The sequence below is a fragment of the Mirounga leonina genome, unplaced genomic scaffold (assembly GCF_011800145.1).
Source record: "Mirounga leonina isolate KUSES-001 unplaced genomic scaffold, KU_Mleo_1.0 Mir_93, whole genome shotgun sequence".
NCBI classification, from domain to species: Eukaryota; Metazoa; Chordata; class Mammalia; order Carnivora; family Phocidae; genus Mirounga; species Mirounga leonina.
The window spans coordinates 34,471,272-34,494,296 of record NW_023270854.1 but is presented as its reverse complement, the minus strand read 5'-3'; positions in this window follow the sequence as shown (position 1 = coordinate 34,494,296).

Here is a 23,025-nt window from a genome sequence, read left to right as displayed (position 1 = left end):
ACCCACAGATATCTTTGCCCCTAATTGCCTATTTGTGCTTCCATTTCCCCATTAAATGGTAGGCACCTTCAGAGCAGGGAACTTAATTTATGGTCCCAGTAACCAGGGCAATGTCTGGCACACACTCAGTGCTCAACATATAGCTACTGAAGTGATGGATGGATGGATGGATGGATGGATGGATGGATGGATGGATGACTACACTAAACTGTGTTTATGTGTGAGTGTGGGTGGCGCTCCATTTGGGTGATGCCTTTTCACAGAAATGCTGCTCTCAAGACATGAAACTGACTGAGTAAGAAGATATGAAAGATGCTTATGAGGCTTCTATGTAATTTTAATGGGCCTTTTATGTATCCTACTTCGTTAATAAACGAAAGAATGGAGTACTCTAGCATCTTTTATCTCCCATCTGTATTCAAATGCAACAGAAATTTCCCCCAATAAAATTTGAGAGTAAATTAATGATTTTCATTTTCTCAGAAAATCCATTTTTCCCTGAATGGATAGACTGCTGACCCAACACATAAGTGTGATTTCCTGCTTAATAATGGGTACTAGCTGATGTGGTGCACTGGAAAATGATCTTTGGTCTTATGAATCTGTGGGCTTTGGGTTCAGGGGGGTTATTCTCTCTGTAGGGACAGGTGTGGGGTCATGATGCAGGTGCTCCTGCTCTGGGGTCACTGCTCCTATGGCCCAGTCAGTTCTTGTTGGCTTGACATTCTCAGTCAGCCCATGGTGTGCAGGGGCTCAGCTTAACCTATTGAGTGACTATCCTCTTTGCTGTCTTTCAGCTGTGGGTAGTTCAGTCTGGCTACATAGGAAACTGGCTTTGAGGGCTTTCCAGTGTAGGTTTTTGTAAGCATTTGAATATGTGTGATAGCCAATAGGTTTAACAAATGTGCTTCTGGAGGACACAGAGAAAAGGGTGAAGTAGGTTGAGGAGCGGGCTGGCCATAGATCCCTGTGAGGGAAGGGTAGGTCAGAAGGCTGCCCAGGAATGCTGGGTGCTCTGGAGAACAGACAGAAAGTGCATTTCCCATGTAGGGTGTGAGAGTTTGTGAGAGACCCACAGGGAAACGCAACAAAGCCCAAGGCTCTGGAGGCAGCCTGTAGCGAGAAGGGGAACCCTAGCAGAGGCGATGGAGTAGACCAGGAACCTCTCCAGATGTTGCAGGGTCCTCATTCTACCCTGAGCTTGGAGCTGCATTCAGTGAGGTGGGGTTCTGGCAGAGGGATGGGAACTATGCCCAACAGGGATATACAAACCAAACCATTTGTGGGCAGAATGCCACTGTTGTTAACACCTAACAATTTGCAAATGCTGGCTACAGGCCAGTTACATGCAAGTTCTAGCAGGAAAAAAGTGAAACTAGTTATGAGGTCTATTTACAGAAGGGTAGGAGGATAAAGGGGAAATCATGCAGGACAGTGCAGTATTCTGTGGGGGTAGTAATAGTCAGGGACTTACCACCCTTGACCTGAAGGAGCAGAGGTGGGGAGCAATCACTAGACCCTGGAAAAAGAAAGTTGTGTGGAGGGGGCATTTTGAGAGCTGCTGTGATGTTTGGTTGAGGGATGCAGCCAGCCTGAGGTCACCATGGAGGGAGGGAGCCAGGACAATAAACACCCCTCAGATCTCTGTCCCATGTGTGCCATTGGCTAGACCCACTCAGAAGCCAGAGGGCAAGGGATCCCATTAATACAGTTAATGTAGGTCAATCTCTTGGGGTGCGGACCAAGCAAGATAGAGGGATGCAGTGTGGATTTGGAGGGAAAATGGGAAATAGTCTATATGCAGGTACTATCTCATTTAATCCCCACAGTAATTCCACTAGGAGGGCAGTATTATGCCCATTTTACAGGTAACGACACTTGCACAGAGAGGTTAAACTACTTGCCCAAATATACACAGTAAGTGGTGGAACCAGGCTTTGAACACGGGCAGATTTCCTCTGGGGCCTGACCAGTTATCACTCCTTTAAGAAATCAGCTACTGAACGTATTCCTTTTGGGGGGACAGAATGTTTTCTTTTTCTTTTTTTTTTTTTTTTTACATTTCTGAATAATATGCTTTTGAACATGTCAGACTCATCTCAGTTGAGTTTGGGTTTGCCTTTATCTGGGCCTGGCTCTCCAAGGGCTGGAGGTAGCAGGTATGAGTGCAGGAACAACCCTCTTGGTTTAGAATCTTGGTGGGAATTGGGGTTGTGCACTGCTTGAGTTGAGGCACATGGGAAGAAGAGATACCACCAGTGAGAATCAAGTGGAGTGAAGAGAACTGACAGTCATGCCCTAGGTGTCCCTAACTTTGTAGTTCATTGATTGGTAGTAACAGGTTATAGTGGATTCTACTGTGCACTGATATTCCTCCTCCTGGACTGGTAGACAGATTTCTAAGACGACATGGAAGATTCCCAGGCACTGGTATGCACACACCTTTCTCCTAAGTTTGTCTCCTTCTTGAAGGCAGACTGTACCTGATTGGCTGATAGAGTACAGAGTCTTGAGCCCCTTGCCTCCATCTGAGAGGCCATCCCAGGTTTAGAGCTGCCTGTAGGATGGTTTGGAGTCACTGCTACATCACACTTTAACTTCTCTCTCTACCCAGTCCTGCTTTCCTCACTCTCTCACAGATGGTTTTCCTGAGAGTATGTCCCACTAAGCTTTTGCATGCAAATCCCCATTGCAGACTCTTTCCACGTGGAAGCAGATTTACGGCAATGCACTAGGTAAATGTGGAATGGTGGTGGAGAAGCAAGAGGAGTCTTGTTTAAAAGGAGGCCATCTGGGGGGGAACAGACTCCTACAAGGAGCAGTAAAATAACAATGTTAGGCTACTCATGGTAAAGGGCCAGCATTTGTAGCCTAGACATAGAGGGACCAGGTATTTCAGTTATCCCAGCCCAGACTCTATCTGTTACTCTGGTGGTTATAATTAATAGGTACCTGTTTGACTCTCAAAAGTGCAAATTATATGGCCAGTGTTCCCAGATTCCATGGGTTTATGGGAATGCAGAGGATAGAGGGGCCAGCTTGGGGAGGGGTGGGCTGAAGATAGAGAAGTCTACATAAAGTGACCTCTGAGCTAGACTGACAGATGAGCAGGAATTTTGTTACATAGAAATAGCCAGGTATCCCTGTAGATGGAAAAGGTAGAAAGGCACGGACAGAGAAGGACAGATAGGGACACGTGTGTGGAAGAAATGGGGAGCAGTGGCAACAGCAGCAGGAGGAGGAGGAGGCTTTCATAGTTGGAATGACATAAGGAGCTTGTTAATGGGTGTCATTTTATGAGTATATAAAACAAGGAAATTGGTGCACATTGGCCATAGAGGAGATGAGTGCCCATATACAGAATCATGCGACATTTCCTCATACGTCTTGGGGAAAATCAAAAGGAGAAAGGGAACAGATGGCTCACCTCCCACTGCCTGAGGCCAGACCATTTCGCTTATTTGGGCAGCACTATGCTTTTGTCTCTAACTCAGTTTGCTTATCTGTCCTGTGAAGATGCCTTTGGGGATCGGTGATGAAAATCACGATGTTGATGGTAATGACTATCCCTTACTTCTGCAGCCCTTGAAATGCTTTCAAACTCGTTCACACTCATTATTTCATTTCATGTGATCCAAGATTCTCTTTTGTCTGCATCACTGTCCTATGTAATAAAAGGCAAGGCAGGTATTGGCTTTTCTGATTCCAACTGAAGAGTTAAAGTCATTGGTTGAAAGGATTCTCCAGGGTAACAGTTGTGGAGCTCAAATGAGAACGTGGCTGTGGTGGTTCCTACAACAGGGGTCTTCACCCCACGTCATGAGAAGATAATGGTGGATTTTTGCCCACGGTGGCCCGAAAAACCCACCACTGCATTGATTCTTTCTTTGGCTTTGCTTCCTGGATTTGGGGTGCCTGTTAGACCCTCCATTGAATGACATCCTCCACCCTGACAGATCCACACAACAGAGTTTGCTGAAATTACCCTGAAAGATTTCTGTGGAGGTGCATGGAGGTTGTAGCTCTTCTGAGAAAATATTATTATTTCATTTCAGCTTGGACAGGACTGTTAAAAGAAGAATAGTTTTAGTTAGGGCCCGCTATACACTTTACCTCCGATCTTGACCACAGCCCTGCAAAGGAAGGAGTGTGAAGCTTCTATGAAGAAACTGAAGTTAGAGTATTGTAATCCCTTGCTGATGGTATTTGTCAAGCTAGGGATTGAACATGATTCTGCCTGTGTGCACATTCAACATCTTTTCTGATGAGCCACTTTGGCTACCTGGACTCCAGTGGTTTCAGTGGGAGTCAAGGTAAGGACTCCCTAAAGCTGTGACCCTTTTTGCAGGCATAGACTCCTTTGAGAACATGATATTTTAGTTGGAGACCTTCTCCTTAGAAACATGCATATTTATCCAAAATTTTGTATGAAATTTCAAGTGACCAGTGGGCTGCCAGAGCTGGTCTGGTGGTCTTCAGGTTTAGGAGCTCCTGCCCTAGGAGAGGATAAAATTCAGGAAAACAGGAGTGGAAGAGTTTCAGTAGCTCACATGGCCACCCAGAGCTTCTCATTTTTAAGCCCATCTCTGCTAGGGCTTAAAGGGTTTGGGTCTTTGTCTTAATAAAACAGGTTATTACCTCAAAGGCTATTAAAGCAGCAGGAAAGAAGGCTGAGCCAGCTGCTGGGCAGAGTGGCAATCCACTATTCTCTCCAGCAAACTCAAGTTCCAGAGAAGTCTCAATCAGGGGCCCTAAAGTTTTGTTATTTCAGAGTGTGAAATTTTGGGCAGTAATGAGGCTTGGACATTTTCTATGACTCATGCACCCTCCCTTCCCCTCTCCCCCTCTAGATTGACTATCTGAAAACAGTCAATGTAGAGTCCAGTTTTCCTGGATCAGGCTTCTGTCCCAAGGCTGTGTCAAGATGATGAAATACATCTAATCGAAAAACAGTGGAGAGGGCTTTTTAGGACATCTTAAAACTGACTTGGATCAATTTTTAAGATGGCCAGAAAAAAAACTCTATCTGACTATGAAGAATCTACTCACATCAAATCACAGTTCCAAGATCAGATTTTAAAAGATTTAGATACATATTAAATATGTATTTACATTAAATATTTAAATATTTCTATGGGCACTCCCTACTACCTCTTTCTCCAGTAGATGGCCATATCTGGTATCATCCCAGGCTTCGTACACCAGTGTATCTCCTACTGCTTCTGGATAAGGATCCTTGGTCCCATTCCGGTCTGTTTTCTTACTCTGCCTCTGAAAGTGTCATCCCCCAACCATCTAGAGCTCCCCTGCCCCTTCTGCTAACCAATTCCCCTCTATCCATTGTGAAACAAGAAAGGCCTGGGCAGTCTGTAGATCTGGTGTGCCTCCTACTTTCCACCTCACTGAGCCTAGCCTCATTTGCAATACAGTGTTGTATTATTGTATGATATACATTAAATGATATAATATATGTAAAAAAAATGCATTTGTAACTACTCTCAGCTTCCCTCCTCAAGGCAGAGCAAGTACTGCCTCCTGCAGAAGCTTAACCCAGAATTGTATTTCTCCCTCACTCTTGGTCTGCTTGAGCTGCCATCACAAAATGATGCAGGCAGAGTAGTCTATATGACAGAAATGTACTTTCTCATAGGTTTGGAGGCTGGAAGTCCCAGGTCAAGGTACAGCAGTGCTGATTTCTGGTGAGGGCTCTTTTCCTGCTTTGCGAATGACCACATTCTCACTGTGTCCTCACATGGCCTTCCTTAGTGCATGCACATAGAGACAGGAGAGAGAGAAAGAAAGATTTCTCTGATGTCTTTTTTAAAAATAATGATGCTAATACCTCAGGGCCCACTTCTCTAACCTCAACTACCACCTTACTACAAATACAGCCATGCTGGGGATTAGTTAGGGCTTCAACATATGAATTTTAGTGGGGTACACATACATTCTAGTCTATAACACCCTCCAGTGTAGAAGCTCCTTGGCACTTACAACAAACACCCTCGCATTTTATTGATTGATTGATTTTTAAATATTTATTTAAATTCCAGTGTATTCATTTCAGGTGTACAATATAGTGTACGTGACACTCCTTAATCCCCGTTACCCATCCCCCCACTTATATCCCCTCTGGTAACCATCAGTTTGTTCTCTACGGTTGGGAGTCTCCTTGGTTTGCCTCTCTCTCTCTCTTTTTTCCCTTTGCTCATTTATTTTGTTTCTTAAATTCCACATATGAGTGAAATCGTATGGTATTTGTTTTTCTCTGATTTATTTCACTTAGCATAATACTCTCTAGCTCCATCCACATCATTGTAAATGGCAAGATTTCATACTTTTTTATGGCTGAGTAATATTCCTTTGCATATATATATATGCATATATATATGATATGTATATATATATCACATCTCCTTTATCCATTCATCAGTTGATGGACATTTGGGCTCTTTCCATAATTTGGCTATTGTCAATAATGCTGGTATAAATGCAAACATTGGGGTGCATGTATCCCTTTGAATTAGTATTTTTGTATTCTTTGGGTAAATACCTAGTAGTGTGATTGCTGGATTGTAGGGTAGTTCTATTTTTAATTTTTTGAGGTACCTGCATACTGTTTTCCAAAGTGTCTGCACCAGTTTGCATTCCCACCAACAGTATAAGAGAATTCCTCTTTCTCCACATCCTCGCCAACACCTGTTATTTCTTGTGTTGTTTCTTTTTAAATTTTTAAAAATTTTTTAAATCGTTTTTTAATTTAAATTCAATTAGCCAACATATAGTACATCGTTAATTTTTGATGTAGTGTTCAGTGATTCATTAGTTGTATGTAACACCCAGTACACATCAGATCACGTGCCCTCCTTAATACCCATCACCCAGTTACCCCATCCCCCCACCCCCTTCCTTCCACAACCCTCAGTTTGTTTCCTGGAGTCAAGAGTCTCTCATGGTTTGTCTCCCTCAATGATTTCTTCCCATTCAGTTTTCCCTTCCTTCCCCTATGGTCCTTATATTCCACATATGAGTGAAACCATATGATAATTGTGTTTCTCTGATTGACTTATTTCATTTACCATAATAACCTCCAGTTCTATCCATGTTGGTGCAGATGGTAGGTATTCATCCTTTCTGATGACTGAGTAATATTCCATTGTATATATGTGTTATTGATTTTAGCCATTCTGACCGGTGTGATGTGATATCTCATTATGGTTTCGATTTGTATTTCCCAGATGGTCAGTGATGTTGAGCATCTTTTCTTGTGTCCATTGCCCATTTGGATGTCTTCTTTGGAAAAATGTCTATTCATGTCTTCTATGTTTTATTGGATTATTCATTTTTTTGGTTGTTAAGTTTTAAAAGTTCTTTATAGGGGCGCCTGGGTGGCTCAGTTGGTTAAGCAACTGCCTTCGGCTCAGGTCATGATCCTGGAGTCCCGGGATCGAGTCCCGCATCGGGCTCCCTGCTCAGCAGGGAGTCTGCTTCTCCCTCTGACCCTCCCCCCTCTCATGTGCTCTCTCTCTCTCATTCTCTCTCTCAAATAAATAAATAAAATCTTTAAAAAAAATAAAATAAAAGTTCTTTATATATTTTGGATACTAACTCTTTATAGGATATATCATTTCCAAATATCTTTTCCCATTCTGTAGGTTGCCTTTCAGTTTTGTGAATTGTTTCCTTTGCTCTGCAGAAGCTTTTTATTTTGATGTAGTCCTAATAGTTTATTTTTGCTTTTGTTTCCCTTGCATCAGGGAACATATCTAGAAAGAAGTTGCTATGGCCAATGTCAAGAAGTTATTGCCTGTGTTCTCCTCTAGAATTTTAATGGTTTCCTGTATCACATTTAGATCTTTAATCCATTTTGGATTTATTTTTGTGTATGGTGTAAGAAAGTGGTACAGTTTCATTCTTTTGCATGTTGCTATCTGGTTTTCCCAACACCATTTGTTGAAGAGACTGTCTTATTCCCATTGGATATTCTTTCCCACTTTGTGGAAGATTAATTGGCCATATAGTTGTGGGTTCATTTCTGGGTTTTCTATTCTGTTCTGTTGATCCATGCGTCTATTTTTGTGCCAGTACCATCCTGTTTTGATCACTATAGCTTTGTAATATAACTTGAAGTCCTGCATTGTGATGCCTCCAGCTTTGCTTTTCTTTTTTAGGTTGCTTTGGCTATTCGGGTCTTTTGTGGTTCCATACAAATTTTAGGATTGTTTGTTCTAGCTCTGTAAACACCCTCATGCTTTAATATTTAAACATTTCCCATTGCCGGCCTACATGAAATGTGTATTTTCAGCTAAGACAGCAAGCTTCTGAAGATAGAGACTTGTTTCTTCTTTTTATGTATGACTGGTATGTGACAGGGTACTTCTTAGGGTTAATAAGTACTAGCTAATGAACTAGCTGGCTGCTTTGTTGACATAAAGCCAACTGATTTGACCTTTGTTTTATGAAACTGTGGTGATGCCATGAGTGGATGTATTACTCGGGATTGGCTAGATTATGCATTAGTAACAAATAATCCCCAAATCTCAGTGACTTGGAACAAAAAAATGTTCTTTTTCTTCATGCTATGTACCCGTGATGGAACACTGGGTGAGGAGGTTTTATTCACTGTAGCACCCCGGACCCCAGACAGACACCATCCTGAACAGAGGGAAGAGAGAGCACTGTAGGGCCTGGCATCAGTAATAAAATGTTCACTGGTCACAGTTCATTAATCAGAACTAGTTACAGAACTAGAACCCCATCCAGCCCCAGGGGCGGGGCAGGAAGTACAATCCTACCATGTGTCCAGAACACGGAGAGCTGGAAATACTCGACGAATGTCCCTAATGACCACCACAGTGGAGAAACAGATGTTCAGGTTTCCAGGAAGCCGAACAGTTGACAATCATTTCATAATATTTATCTCTGATACCACTGGGAGACTGGCTGCAACTTTCTTCTCCTCCTTTTCCATGTAGAATCAGCCAAGAAGTTTCACACCCTCTGTGAAGCCTGGATTGCCGGCTCAGAGTTGCAGCTCGTTGCAATTAGAGGGAATCTTACTTTCCATCTAATCTGGGGACTTATCCAATGACCCTGAGAGATCCTAGGAGTGATTCCATAGGGATGTCTCCAGGGAGGGCTGTAGGAAGGGCTCTGGTCCGAATAGGAGAGACCCCGGACCCCAGCTTTGCTTCCTCTCTGCCTGACTTAACATGTAGGGCTTCTTCGTTTTAGATATATCTTTGAAAACATAAATGGTGCTACAGAAAGAAATTGAAGCCCATGAATGTAGTCCAACCACTTAGGACATAGATGATTCTCCAACATTGTTTCTAAAACCTCAAGCCAGGCTTTATGGACTGAAATGATACCTGCCTCTGTAATGCCTGGCACAGAGTCTGCTCTTCACTTCAGGGAGTTCCCTCCTGCTCTTGATGACTGCTACCGAGCTCGATTTCAGGCTGCTCTGCTTGCCTGGAGAGCTGCATGCACACACATTGGGCTGCCCCTCTCTGATGGAGCTGTGAAGCAGCCCATTAGCCTTGCAAACAGAGGTGCCTCCTCTCTGCTTGGAGTCCAGTCCTCAGCTTGTTTGGACCAATATATTATGCAAAGTAAGCTAAGGGGGAATTAGAATATTTTTGTCTGCTGTGTCTCCAAAATCGCAGAGTCCCCAAATGCTTAAGATCCTTTTAAAGTTGTTTTCCTTTTGTTCCTTTAAAAACTCTCTTTCTGAGTAAGCTGAGGACTGATGAGCTGTCCCCAAACTGCAGCACTTACATGCAAATATGGGAGAGTGACAAAGACCTTGATTACAGCTTCATTTGCTTTATGCAAGATTCCAAAGCCAGTTAAAGCCACAGAAAACACAAGTACTGGACTCCAACAAGTGACAATGGAGCCAGCGGGGCTGCCAGGCAGGCCCTCTGTGCAGTCACACTCCCCCTTCCATGGAGCAGCCCTGGCTGTAGCCTGTAGAGGGCCCTAAGTGGCTCCATGCATGCTGTCCTCACACAGAACGTCTTCTCTTCCTGCTGCCTGGGGGCTGAGACACTAGCATTGGTATTTCATCCCTTGGGTTCGGAGTTCAGTTCTCTTGTTGAAATGCCTCTCTCACCAGGAGGACACCAACTTCAAGCTGTCATCAGGTATGGTCTCCTCAGCGAGAATGAGTGTGTGATGGCGAGTGTCCCAGTGTGAGAGCGAGGGGTGAGTGAGGGCTCTGAGGGATTGATGGCTGGGGGTTGAGGCACTCAGTTGGGAATGGGTGGGCTAGGCAAGATTGACTTCAAAAGTTGAAACTGGTCAAACCCCTTGATTTGGGGGTCACTAGGCCCCATTGTTTTAATGGAAGAATAGCAAGTAAGTACCAACTTTTTTCTCAAAATCTAGTTATAGTAAACTCAGGAATCTTACTGAGTGAAGACTGGGGGCTAAAGAACAAGGGGGTACATGCACTTGGACTTGTCACCACCAAAGATGTCAGTTCATTAATTGAATTAAATACATGACCAAAGACTAGCCACACCACACATACCTTCTCTAATGAAAGTATGCAAAATCCACAGCAACTCCTCTTGATTTATTAAATCACATTGTTCAACTCAGTCAGTAAAGATGAAAGCCCATGAGCTGAGAAGAGTACTTCTGCTTTAAGACTAAACCAGTCCAGGTAGGAAAAGGTAACAACTGCTTTATTAAGCTTAATGTCAGGAAAACAGGCAGCTAAAGGATGGTAACCAGGGGCCTGGGGCCTGGGGCCAGACCAACAGCTCTCCAGCCCTTGCCCCCTGCCCGGCCCACAGCCAGGACTGCTGATGATTTTCTAGGTGTGAGAGCACTATATAAATGAATGGACAAGTGAGTGGTGGTAAGGGCAGCAGGGTGGCTCTCTGACCCCCAAACACTGCAGATGCCCCTCTTGTTCTTTACCCTCAGACTTCACCAGGAAGAGTCCTAACTCTACCAGAAATAGATTTGGAGAAAAGAAATGGATTTGCCACTCTGCTGCCAGAAGAATGGGGCCTAGTGACAGCAGACTGAGTTGGCTGCCTAGGAGGGCCTCAGTAAATGTTTGCCAAGAGTGGGGTTTGCTCGGTATCATCCATTAAGACATCGTAAGTCTCTTTGTCCATAACTTGTCGTTGATGAACATGACCTTGTGGACTTGGAGCCCAGGTATGTGTATTGGTAAAGGACAGGGGGACAGGGAGAACTGTGCCACTTCATAAAGAGACCCGGGTGAGGGGACAGAGGCCAGTCGGCATAAGGACAGCATGGGCCTCAAGCAGAAGGACATGTGGGGATCATAAGCACTCTTTCCTGAGTGCCCCTCACAAGCTTTGCAGCCTGGAATTTAGTGATGGGCAAACAGACGGCTCACTCCTTCTCTGGTCCTCTCTTCCTCTGGACCATGGGGTCATCTGCAGTTTTGTTTTAAACTTCAACAGGAAGCTGACCTCCCTAACATGGTGTGAGTGTCTGCCATTCTGAGGGTCTTGGGTGTTTATAGAACCCATGAGCCATGGCGTAACTGGGTGGCTGAGCCAGTAGGGGCCTGGAGCAGCTTCCCTGGCCTCCCACAGCCCATAATGTGAATGAGCAATGCAATTTATAATAATTTATAATAATCCTTGAATTATAACTCCAACTTACAAATACTCAAACTAGCTCAAGATAAATATAAAATAATAATTCCTATGATTGTCTTCTCCTTCTTCATCTTCCTCCTCCTCCTCCTATTATTATTATTATTATTACTAATAGTAATTATAGTAGTAGTAGTATTTTACTGCTGAGGCACTGAGTATTTTTGGAATCCTGCTTACTGAGTCCTCTCATCTCTGCCCTCTTCCTCAAACATATTCCAGCCTTTTGTCCCTAAGCTTATATTCCTGTAGTCTATGCTTTTGGAAGAAGCATTTACTGGGTGAGGAGAGTTGTTCTGGCAACTATTTCTATTACACAATTGATTATACTCTTATGCCACATCTTCCCAGTGACCATGATTAGCCTCTTCTTTAGGGTTTATCTCTCACCTCAGATACCCTTATTGTATTCTTAACATGATAATAATTGAAGGACATCTGTATTCCTCACTCCCAAATCAGTGGCAGCACCAAGATTGGGCTGAGAGACCTATAGTCTTCCATTATCTCCATAAGCTATACCAAAAGTTACTGCAAAGCAATAGAAATTATAAGTGAACACAGTATTCTTGCAGAGCAATTGGAATTTCAAAACAGGACCCTCTAGTGACTCCTTCTAACTGGACTGCAATCCCCACCTCTTACCGTAGTTTCTGTTACCCTTTATTATGTTTCCTTATGGGTTTTTATGATACCTGAGATTCTTTGGGATTTACTTTGTAATAAATGTCCTTTAAGAGATGTGTGCATTGTCACTGGGGTGAAACATTCTGTCTCATATTCACTGACACATAAACAGGGATTGATTTCCTTTATAAATAATTAGTGGGCATGCAGCATAGAGCAGGCTCTGGGGGAACCAGATTCAGGACATGCATAGATGATGGGTATGTGGAAGGGAGGAGGCAAAGGGGACAGAGGAGGAGGAGAGAGGCATCTACAGCAGGAGTCTGCAGGAGGGTTGTGGGAAGGTTTAACAGGGGATCATGACTGTCCACAGCAGGAGAGAGAGTGAGGTGGCCAAAATCAGTGGGCTTTGATGTCAGTGCCTGGGCTTTATTAGGGTACTCTTCTAGATGCTTCTAGGGATGCCCAGATAAGCAAGGCCAGGAGAAACATAGAATCACCAAGTTTCAGAGTTGGGAGTTCATTTAGTCTAATCTTCATCTAATGACTAAACTGTAACCAGGACAACCAATATCCAGACTCTGTTTCAGCACTTCCTGGGATGCAAAAAGTTTTCCAGGGAGAATTAACCGATTCCATTTTTGAACAATTTCACAGTGGTGGATTTGGCATCCTTATGTTGAAACATAAAGTGACTCCACATAATTTCCACCCAGAGGTCATTGTTCTCAAGGACCTTGTTTATCAAGTTCTGTTTTTGGAATTGTACCCAATGTGCCTATGACCCTTTCCACACAGCAGGTCTACAGATATTTTGGTAAAAGTTCTGATACTTCCAGAGTCTTCTTGCCAGCCTGAGCATTCTCCCTGAACACCCTCAAGTCTTTCCTTGTCCTGCAGAATGCTAGTGATTTCCATCCAGCAGTTTAGTTAGGGTGTGCATGTCTCTGCCGTTTTAGCATATTTATGCTTTAACAGTTTAAATGAATGAAGTCATATATTTCCCATCTTATATTTGTGTAGAACAATTTCTCTATTAGATCTCACTTTTTGCTTATTGTTCAAGTATGAAGAACTTCTTTAGAAATATGTTTATGGCATTCATTTATTCATTCATTTGACAAACAGTAATATTTGAGCAGAACTGTGTGCCAGGCACTCTTTTAGGGGCTGGATATGTACCAGTGAACAAAGCAAAGTGCTCTCTTTCTTGAAGCTCACATACAAGTTAGAGGAGGGAAACAAGTAATACTTGAAAGGAAAGAAAACTAAAATGACTAGGATGGGCAAGGTTGCTTTTCATATAAGCTAGATATGGGTGTTGCTGTTTCATAAACTGTATATCTCAGCCTCTGTATTTGCTCCATGCTTATGTCATCTACACCCAAGAAGAGAGAGTTTTGCATTAGGTCACTGCCGGTACCACCAGTACCCTGTATTCTTGTCATCAACTACACACGATAGAAGCTCTGCAAAAGATCATGGGCCCATGTGGCCAGTCGGATTGGGTCTAAAAGCACTTCTTAACTGTGTAACTTGGGCAGGATTTTTTTTTTTTATTTTGAGCCTCAGTTATTTATAAAATGGGGATAAGAATAATATCTTTTAGGGTTGTAGTTTGGATAAGATCAAATTCTGCATGTAAAGCAAATTCTAGTTCATAGTAGTCAGGAGGTAGTCAGCAAACATTAGCTCCATTCCCTTTCCCTCTTTCCATGTCTCCAGATTATATGCTGATAAAAATGTCTAATTAAGAAGGGCTGAGAATTGAACCAGTGGAATTCTTTCACATATTGACCTTACTCAATAATTTAGGGTCTTTGAACATGGTAGGCAGATTTGGAGTCCATTTAAGTGGGGTCCCAATTTATCCCTGTTCATCTTTTTCCATAATAAGCACACCAGCTCAGGAAGATTACTAAAATTATTGTCATATATGGGACGGGCTAGCTTTGTTAGGATATATAGTTTCAGGCTGAGATGAATTGTGAAGTATGGAATAAAATTGAACAAAATAGTTGTAATCAGCATAGGATATAGGATAGACAGTTGGGGAATGGAATAGAGTGGGAGAAGATACAATGAGTGGATGGTTTGGAATGAACAGTATTGGAGGACAGAATCGTATGGAAGGGAAATGGGTTAGACCAGGTGAGCACATATAGTAATCAAAGAGTAGAGGCATTTCTTTTTTTTTTTTTTTTTTAAAGATTTTATTTATTTATTTGACAGAGAGAGACAGAGAGGGAACACAAGCAGAGGGAGCGGGAGAGGGAGAAGCAGGCTTGCTGCCAAGCAGGGAGCCCGACATGGGGCTCGATCCCAGGACCCTGGGATCATGACCTGAGCCGAAGGCAGCCGCTTAACGACTGAGCCACCCAGGCGCCCCGAGTAGAGGCATTTCTTAGATTTTACTCTTTTACGTTCTTTTTCTGCAGAGGCTCTGAACATAACCACAGTGAGCATCTTGATTCTCCGTGTGTTTTGCACAAACTGATGCCAGTGTTGACAGAGACTTAGTGCTGCCATGAAGGGATTTACACTGCCTCTTTAATGTTCCCCTTCTGTGGGAGCTTTACGGCCCTGCTGTCCAACTTAATATCTGCAGCTTGCCATTTGGCACATGAGTCTCTCTTTGTCCCAAATGCATGAGGAATGGGAAGGGGAGTGAGGCCCTCTGTGCAACAGCTGTGTCTGTTTCTGGGCTGGGTCTGGGCTGGGGCCCAATAACCATTCTGTCCTTAGACTTTTAAATTTCCTGCCCCAGTAGGGTAGTTTTCCCAAGGGAATACTATGTGTAGCATCAGGACAAGATAAAGGAACTGGAATGTCCATTGGTTATGGGCATGTACAACTTCTCTTGCAAGTGTCTGACTCTCTCAAAGTTGATATATTAAGAGCATTCCTCTTAGATCCGGCAGGGGCTACATCATATCCAAGTGTCTCTTGATATGTGAGTGCTACGTGGCCCCTCCAGGAGCAGCTCTGGCTGACAGTGATTTATCCATCTTCATTTTCCTGCTCTGTCTTGTCTCAGCATCATCTAAGATTATGGTTAGTTAACATGCAGTTGGGAGCTAAGATCCCTAGGCCAGGGTTTGCCTGGGAACAATTTCTCCCTATGGGCTCCTAAGGGTCTGATGTTATTGTTGAAAAGCTGGTGGTAGAGAATGTATGTGTGCTGTAAGAGAAAGGGTATGGGTTTTAAGTCAGACAGCCTTGTGGATAGGACTAGAGTGAAGGAAGGCACTCACTCTTAGGGTCATGCAGGGTCAGAACCTGAGAGTGAGGGCTTCCTGAAATTTTACATCTTGGGTACTTTATTTGCCTTACCTTGCTGCTGGCTCTACTTGCAGGGTTCAAATCCTGGTTCAGCCACTTCCTAGCTGGGACCTTGGGAGAGTTATTTAACCTCATGGAGCTTCATTTTTCTCATCTGTAAAATAGGCAGCCTAATGTTTACCCCACAGAATTCCAGCAAGGATGAAATGTGGTACCATAAGTAAGATGTCAATAGAAGAGATACTTCTGAAACATTATCTCTCTCCTCCAGTGTATACTCCTCCTTGAAAACAACAATTAGAAAAACAAAACAAAACACCAAAGACCTGAGTGCAGTGGCTAAGGGCTATATTGCTATTCTCATGGAGACTGTGTGATCGGAGTCCCAGGAGATCTCACAGACTTGAGCTGACTTGTCACACATAGTAGGAACCAATGAGCTACAAAGCTAGACTGGGACATGGGATCAAGTTCACCAGGTCTCCATGCCTTGCTGTACTTCCAGAGCAAACCCTCCACCTCTCTGCCTGGAACAGGCAAACAGGGGTATTATCATGGAAAGCAGTGTGTGTCTGGGATGCTGCCAGCTTCAACTCTATGTCTTCATCCCCATAAACACAACTGCTGGTGTCCCCAAAAGATATCTAAAACCATCACATAAAGAATTATATCTGATAAAGATCATTCACAGTGAGGTTAACATGCCGGTCTTTCCTCACAGCTCTTACCCCATCTGCCATGCCCTCCCCATCCCACTCCTTCCAAATGCTACCTTCCCCTTAAAGTCCATCTTAGAGTCCTCCTTCTCTTTGAGGTTTTCCTCGCCACTCCAGCTCACCTTTGTTCCTTTGCCTGGGAGATAGTCATCTCAAATCCTTCTGGGGCTGGGGTTAGGACAAGTTGGTAACTAAGATGTGGTGCTGACTGTGGATCAGGCACTGTGCTGGGCTCTGGGCTATGTCTTTTCTGACATCAAGGTGTTCTGAACTTCTCCAACTAGAGATAACTCAATGGGAACATAGGGCGTCAGACTCAGCACAAATCGTTGGAAGCACGTGATACCAAAGGTCACACAGTGCCTTAATGACAAAATCTAGACTAGATCCCAGATCTTCCTAACCAAGTCCTCTTTCCACAGTTACTCCATAATCATCACTTAATTATGTACTGTTGCCTTGTAAATATCCACTGCTGGGCTGGGTAACTGCAGACCTCCTCCAACTAACCAGATAGTGATGTACTTAAAGGAAGAGACTGTGTTTGATCAATGTTGTATCACCATGATGCCCAACACAACATCTGGTACACAGGAGAAGCCCTTAAAAAGATCACAAACAAAACCCCAAGCCCCAGATACTTATTGACTGGACCAGAGACATTCACATTCCAAAAACAAATCCTGCATGGGCAAGAGTTATGTTATCTAATGGGATTGATTTCCAATGTTAACCACATTGAATTCCAGCTGGGTGTGATATGTTGGGGTCAGAGACACCTTTCCCATGCCTTTGATATCTCACAGCTGTCTAGCTACCCAACCCCCCGTGTTGGTGTCTGCTGTAATCCAGGTGACTGAAAAGATCTAATTAATATGGTTTTAATTATGGCAGTAATAATACCTACCTCCCAGCATGAGAAAGTAGGATATTAAGTTAGTAATACTAAATTTCCCAAGGGTGCTAAGACCCTTTAATATGAGTTAATTTGAAAGTTACTGATATGATTAGAGAACAGAAATAGGCATATTTGAAAGATTCCAAAGGAGCAAACAAACGTCAATATATCAAATGTGCAATCAATCAGCAATCCAAGACACAATGTTAGGCTCTGGCTGTGAAAAAATAGATGCTACCCCTGCTTTTATACTATATATAATGAGGCAGGACAGGCAAAACATAGATCTCTGACCCCCTCCCCAGATTAGTTCAGTGACCTCCTCTTCTTTCCACTTCCCACTATTCGCTCTGTATTAGTTGTTTCAACCTAGAATGTTACCTTGCATTGTTCTTCCTTACTTAAGAATGTGCCTTTCTCCTCAACTAGGTGTATAGCCCCTTGAAGGCAAAAGTTTGTTTTGTATTGTTTCATGTCCTCAACTCTTAGCATAGTATTGGCATTTAGTAGGTACCCCCATAAGTATTTCTTACAGCTGGAGATTAATTACCACAAGAGTCATTAATGTTAGCCTTATTTCTTTGGGAAGCTTTCACAAAGATGGAGAGACTTGACAAAGGATGATTCTTGTAGGAGAGAAATAAAAGCTAAGTATAAGTCAGTAGAGTTGGCTTTTATAGGCATTTACCAACAAGTTCAGGAATTTGGAGTTTATTGTTCAGGAAATGGGGAAGCATTGGTATGAGAATATCAGTGGTGGGAGTTCTAAGGTTTCTAAGAATATTGCTCTGTATGCAGTGTTAAAAATGCATAATAGGTTTTCTCCAGAAGACCCTGTGTCAGCCACTCAAGTTGGGTCCATACATTTACCACACTGCCACTTTAGCTCTGCTCAGTTTTGCATGAAGTTTCAGACTAAGGCTGGGAGTCTATTCATAACCTCACTGAGTTGTCTCTCTAGTGTGTTTTATAATGAACTCATTCATCTAGACTTAGAATTGTGGCTCAGGTCATGAGCTGTGTTGCTAACAGCCTATATTTTGTTATTAGGCATATTCTAGATCCAATAAATCAGTGATGACCCCTTATTCCAATACTGTTCTCAGGTTGCAAACCATCCCTAATTTTGTCTCCTTCTATATCCTTCACTTTTCAGTCCTAGACTGAGCATTTCCTTTACTTCCATGTTGTGATGTAAGACCTGAAATGAACATGCAGTATTAAATGCTCCCTTCACATCCTTAAGCCTCACAGGGCCCCAAAGGCCTACCCATGAGTTCCCTTGGCCGCCCCCCTCCAGATATGTCCCCAATTCAATGAAAAAGACTTCCAGCTGGCTAGTTCCCTTATCAGAAGGACCAGTACACTCCACCAGATTTTTAACCTGATGGTCAGCCCATGAAAGTATTCAAACAAGCCAATTACATTCACTCTTGGAAGGTGGGAATCACTTTATCCTCATCACTACAGGGCTTGCCTCCTATAACCCCTACTTCTTCCCACTATTCCTGGGGGCAAGCCCTGTGCAGCCCTACATGGCATGTGGTATCCCCCTCCCCTGCAGTGTATGTGATTAATAAACAGTAATCTCTTCTGTCCTGTGTAAGGTGTCATGTATTTTATGATTCATACTACTCAGGGTGAGGGATCCTTCACTTCACCCATGGGGTGAATAGGAGTTGATCTGAACACATTCCTCTTCTTAGCCAGTTACTTTGCACATCAATTGCCAACCCTCCTGATTTTCCTTAACTCAGTAGCTGTAGAAAGGGTGTTGGGTTGCTATCTTGGTCTTGGCAGCCCCACCTGACAGGGCTCTTGTGTGGATTATTACCACTGAGTGTTTGTCTTCTGAGAATTGACCAGTGCCTGAGCTTCCCAAGACTTGGATTTGGTGCTTGGATTGAGAGAGAGTATAGCTTGCTTTTTATATTTATGTCATTTATTCAATCACCAGCTTTTATTGAGCACTTATGAAAACTGCATCCTGAACATACAAAGAAGTATAAGACAGCATGGCCTCAAGGCACCCACAGTCTGGTGAGGAGACAGACAATAACATCAATAATTTTGACAGAGACAGATATGTGCTATAATAATGAAATGCCTGTAGTATTATTGGAATTCAGAGGGATAGCAAAGAGAAGAAATTCTGAATTTAACCAAGGATAACAGATTTGAGAAGGCTTCCAAGAGATGAGGATATTTTTGAAGGTCAGGTGAGTCTGCCACCTGGCTGGAGTGGGGGAGAAAAACATTCTAGACTAAAGAGACATTATGTGCTGAAGTTCAGACCACCTCTTACCACCTTCACTGTTACAACCTTTGTTTGATCCACTGTCATCTCATGCTTGGGCCCCTGCAAGAGTCTCCTGGCTCCCTGCTTTTGTCTTTGCCTTCATCCCTGCACCCAGAGGTGCTTTTAAGATTACATCAGTAATCAGTTACATCAGTAAGTCCTCTATGTCTCCACATTTCACTCAGAGTAAAGTCAAAGCCCTCCCAATGTTCAAGGCCTTCCATGACTTGGTCTCCTTAACCCTTCTAATCTCTGCTATTATTCTCCCCTTTTGCTGACTCTGCTCCAATCCTCCTTGAGGCTCTTTGGGGCCCTCTTCCCTGGAGGGCTTTTGTGTTTTATCTAGGACACCCTTCTTTCAGATGTCAGCATGGCTTTCTCCCTCAACTCCTTCGTTCTCTGCTCAGATGTTGCCTTCTCATGAGGTTCACCCTGAGCATGCTATTTAATTATAAACCATAAAAGCTCTTGTGATTCCCCTTTACCCTATGTCATTTTCTGGGATTTTTTTCTATATTACTTATCCCCTTCTTTATATACTGTGTAGTTTACTCTCATTTATCATTTGTTGTCTGCTGTCCTGCACTAGATTATAAGCTCAAATATAGAGAGATCTCTGCTGTTTTGTTCTCTGGTATTGCCCAAGGTACCCAGAACCGAGCCTGGTACACGTAGCCTGGCACACCAATAAATAATTAGTTGTCAAATGAAAGCCTGGACAAATGACAGATTGTGTGGCACTGGGATGCTGCCGGCAGACTGGTACGTCTGAATGCTTTCAACAGACATGGCTGAAGAAGAGTGGACAGGTAGACAGGGCCAGGTCATGGAAGGCTTTATAGGCCCTGGAGAAATATTTCCAACTTTATTCTGAGGGAATTAGAGGGCCCCTAAGGGATTTTGAAACAAGGAAATGGAACAGCAAGATCAAATATCTATCCCATTAACCAAGATAGAAAATCCAAGGGGAACATGTCCACCTAAGTGAGATCTTGATATTTTAACTTTCTAGTATCTAGGATATAATGTGAGAAAGTCAGAAATCGGTATGTGAAATTTGACGGACACATCACAGAGGCATTGGCCCTTGGGCAGTGTGGAAGATGGGCTTGGAGTCTGGCAGGCTGACTGGAATCCTGGCTCTGGACCGCTCAGCAGGGCAAGTATAAAGAGGGCCCAGAGATACCATGAACTCCAGATTTCTCATCACTTTTAAGGGCTGGTGAGGATTCAAGGAGATAAGTGTGAAGTGTCTGATTTATATTTTCCTTAGAGTAGACAGTGATTGTTCCTGCTTTCTCACAAGTGTGGGATTATGCATGTGTGTGACATCTAGGAGAAGTCACCTGGGAAAGATGACAGAACAAGAGTGGGCACAGTGTAGGTTGGAGACACCAGCACTCTGGGTGTGGCCTGAGAGACAGGGGCAGAATGAGACCCAGCCAGGCAAGGCAGGACCGGGAGAATGCTCAGAAACAGGTAGACACCAGGGTTTTAGACTGGAGAGAAGTCAAGGAGGAAAAGCTCTGACAAATAACTGCAGAAAATCCCTAACCGCCCAAACCGGGGATGAACTTCTTCAGGAGAGGAATGTGTGGAGGGAGAAGCGACAGCAGGGAGCATACACTGTGGTAATGAAGAAGTATGGTCATAAAGGGAAGACAGAGTGGATATTTGAACTGTGCTGGATCATGAAACAATATTTTTTGTTTTTGTTTTTGTTTGACTTTCTGTTGTTGCTGGATGTGGGCTACTGGAGCAAATTTCCATTTCCATTTGGGAGAAAGAAGCCCGTGGAAAGACGATTTGGAAAATGCTGGAAATAAGGCATGGTGGCTAAGTGCTATTAGGGAGTCTGGGCTGAAATTGTGGTTTTGCTTCTTTGTAGCTGTGTAATGTTGAGCAAGTTACTCTAAATTCCTAAGCTTCAAATAAAAATGAGGATAAAATGATCACACCCTCTACTGCTATGTTGGGGGCCCAAATGAGAGACTTGGTGTAGCCCTTAGCAGTGTACGGGGGAAGGAGCAGAACACGGAGGAAGGAGAGATGGTGGGAAGAGACATCCTCTGGCCCCTGCAGGTCAGGACAGAGCCTATCTTTGGGTGAGCTCTAAGTGTTTTGTTCTGCCGGAGAAGGAATGGAGGTGAGGGCAGAGGCAGGTTGGACAAGAGCAGAAGGAGCTGGGATGGTTGCTGACTTTACCTGTGAAGTGTGGGTCAGCTTGTCTGAAGCGAGGCTGATTGGTGAGGGCAGGGGGACCCAGAGAGGGAGGCGTGGGATAGGGATCCTGAGCTGTGTGAACAATGGGGAGGAGCTGGGAAGGGTCAGCTTCAGGGCCCAGCGCCCGGTGTAGTCACACAGGACCTCGCAGTTGGGTTTTAATGCTCTGTGGTTTCCATCTTAAAATTTTAATAGTTTATCTTTGAGATGTGTTCTTTAAGTGAGTTCAGTGAGGAAATAGGGCATGTGCTGGGGAATTGGAGCCTGGCTCACATGTATGGTTCTACCTCCCAGGACAGGTTCTCTGCTTCCTGCTCCCCTGTTCTCACCCGCCTAAGCCCAGGGTGGGGGGCTGGGGGGGGTTGAAATCAGGCACACACCCCTGCACAGAGATGTGAGGCAAGGCCCAAGCATCTGTGAGGGTCGGCACTCACCTGCCAGCAAGTATCCTTGCTGCACTAGAGGGAGCACAACATTAAATAGCAAATAAAAAGACATGGAAGCAAGAAGGGTTTTTCTCTGCTCTTTGAACAAGGGGACCTGCATCTTCATTTTGCACCAGGCCCCACAAATTACACAGCTGGCACTGAGGAGGAGAGGGATCTGGAGAAGAGAAAGGGCTGCAGGAGAGAGGCACAGAGCAGCGGGACTTGGCGCTCACCAGTCCCTGGTGGGCACTCAGGATGGGATTCTCCAGAAGTTCCGTCAGCCCAGACACAGGAGTGTAGGAAGTAGCAGGAATTAGTGAGGGATGGCTGTGGCAGGTGAGAACGGTGGAGCTCTAAGGGGCAAAGGGACTATTGGTGCTAGGGAAAGAAAATTCAGATGATCCAGGGGTAGACCAAGTAGAGAAGGAACTCAAACCGATGTGCAGATGCACCTCGAGGAACAGATTTAGAAGGAGCCAGGTACAGAAGGAAGTAGGCTCGTGGAAGATTTGGCCAGAATAGGGGATTTGAGAGTTCAGAATTTCCGAAGTAGAATATTACCAGAACCAGTTCCTTTACATCTCATTAGTAAAGTTTGTAATTCTCCCCCCTTTTTTTGCTTTGCATTTGCAAACAAAACATTGCTCTCAGATTCAAGATTTAGACTTCTGAATCATAGTACAACTCATTTTTTTTTTTTGTATAAGTAACATATGTTTGGTGTCTTTAAACACAATTACTTTTGTATAATAAAAGTGTTGATTTGATGATGCGACATTTTCTGCAAGTGTGTTTAAGAGAGTTTATGTTTTCATAAGTTGCAATGAAACTCAATTATGTATGTGTAATAAGGCTTCTGATTGTTACACTTAGACTTTTCTGTATAATGAAGCCAGCAATTAGA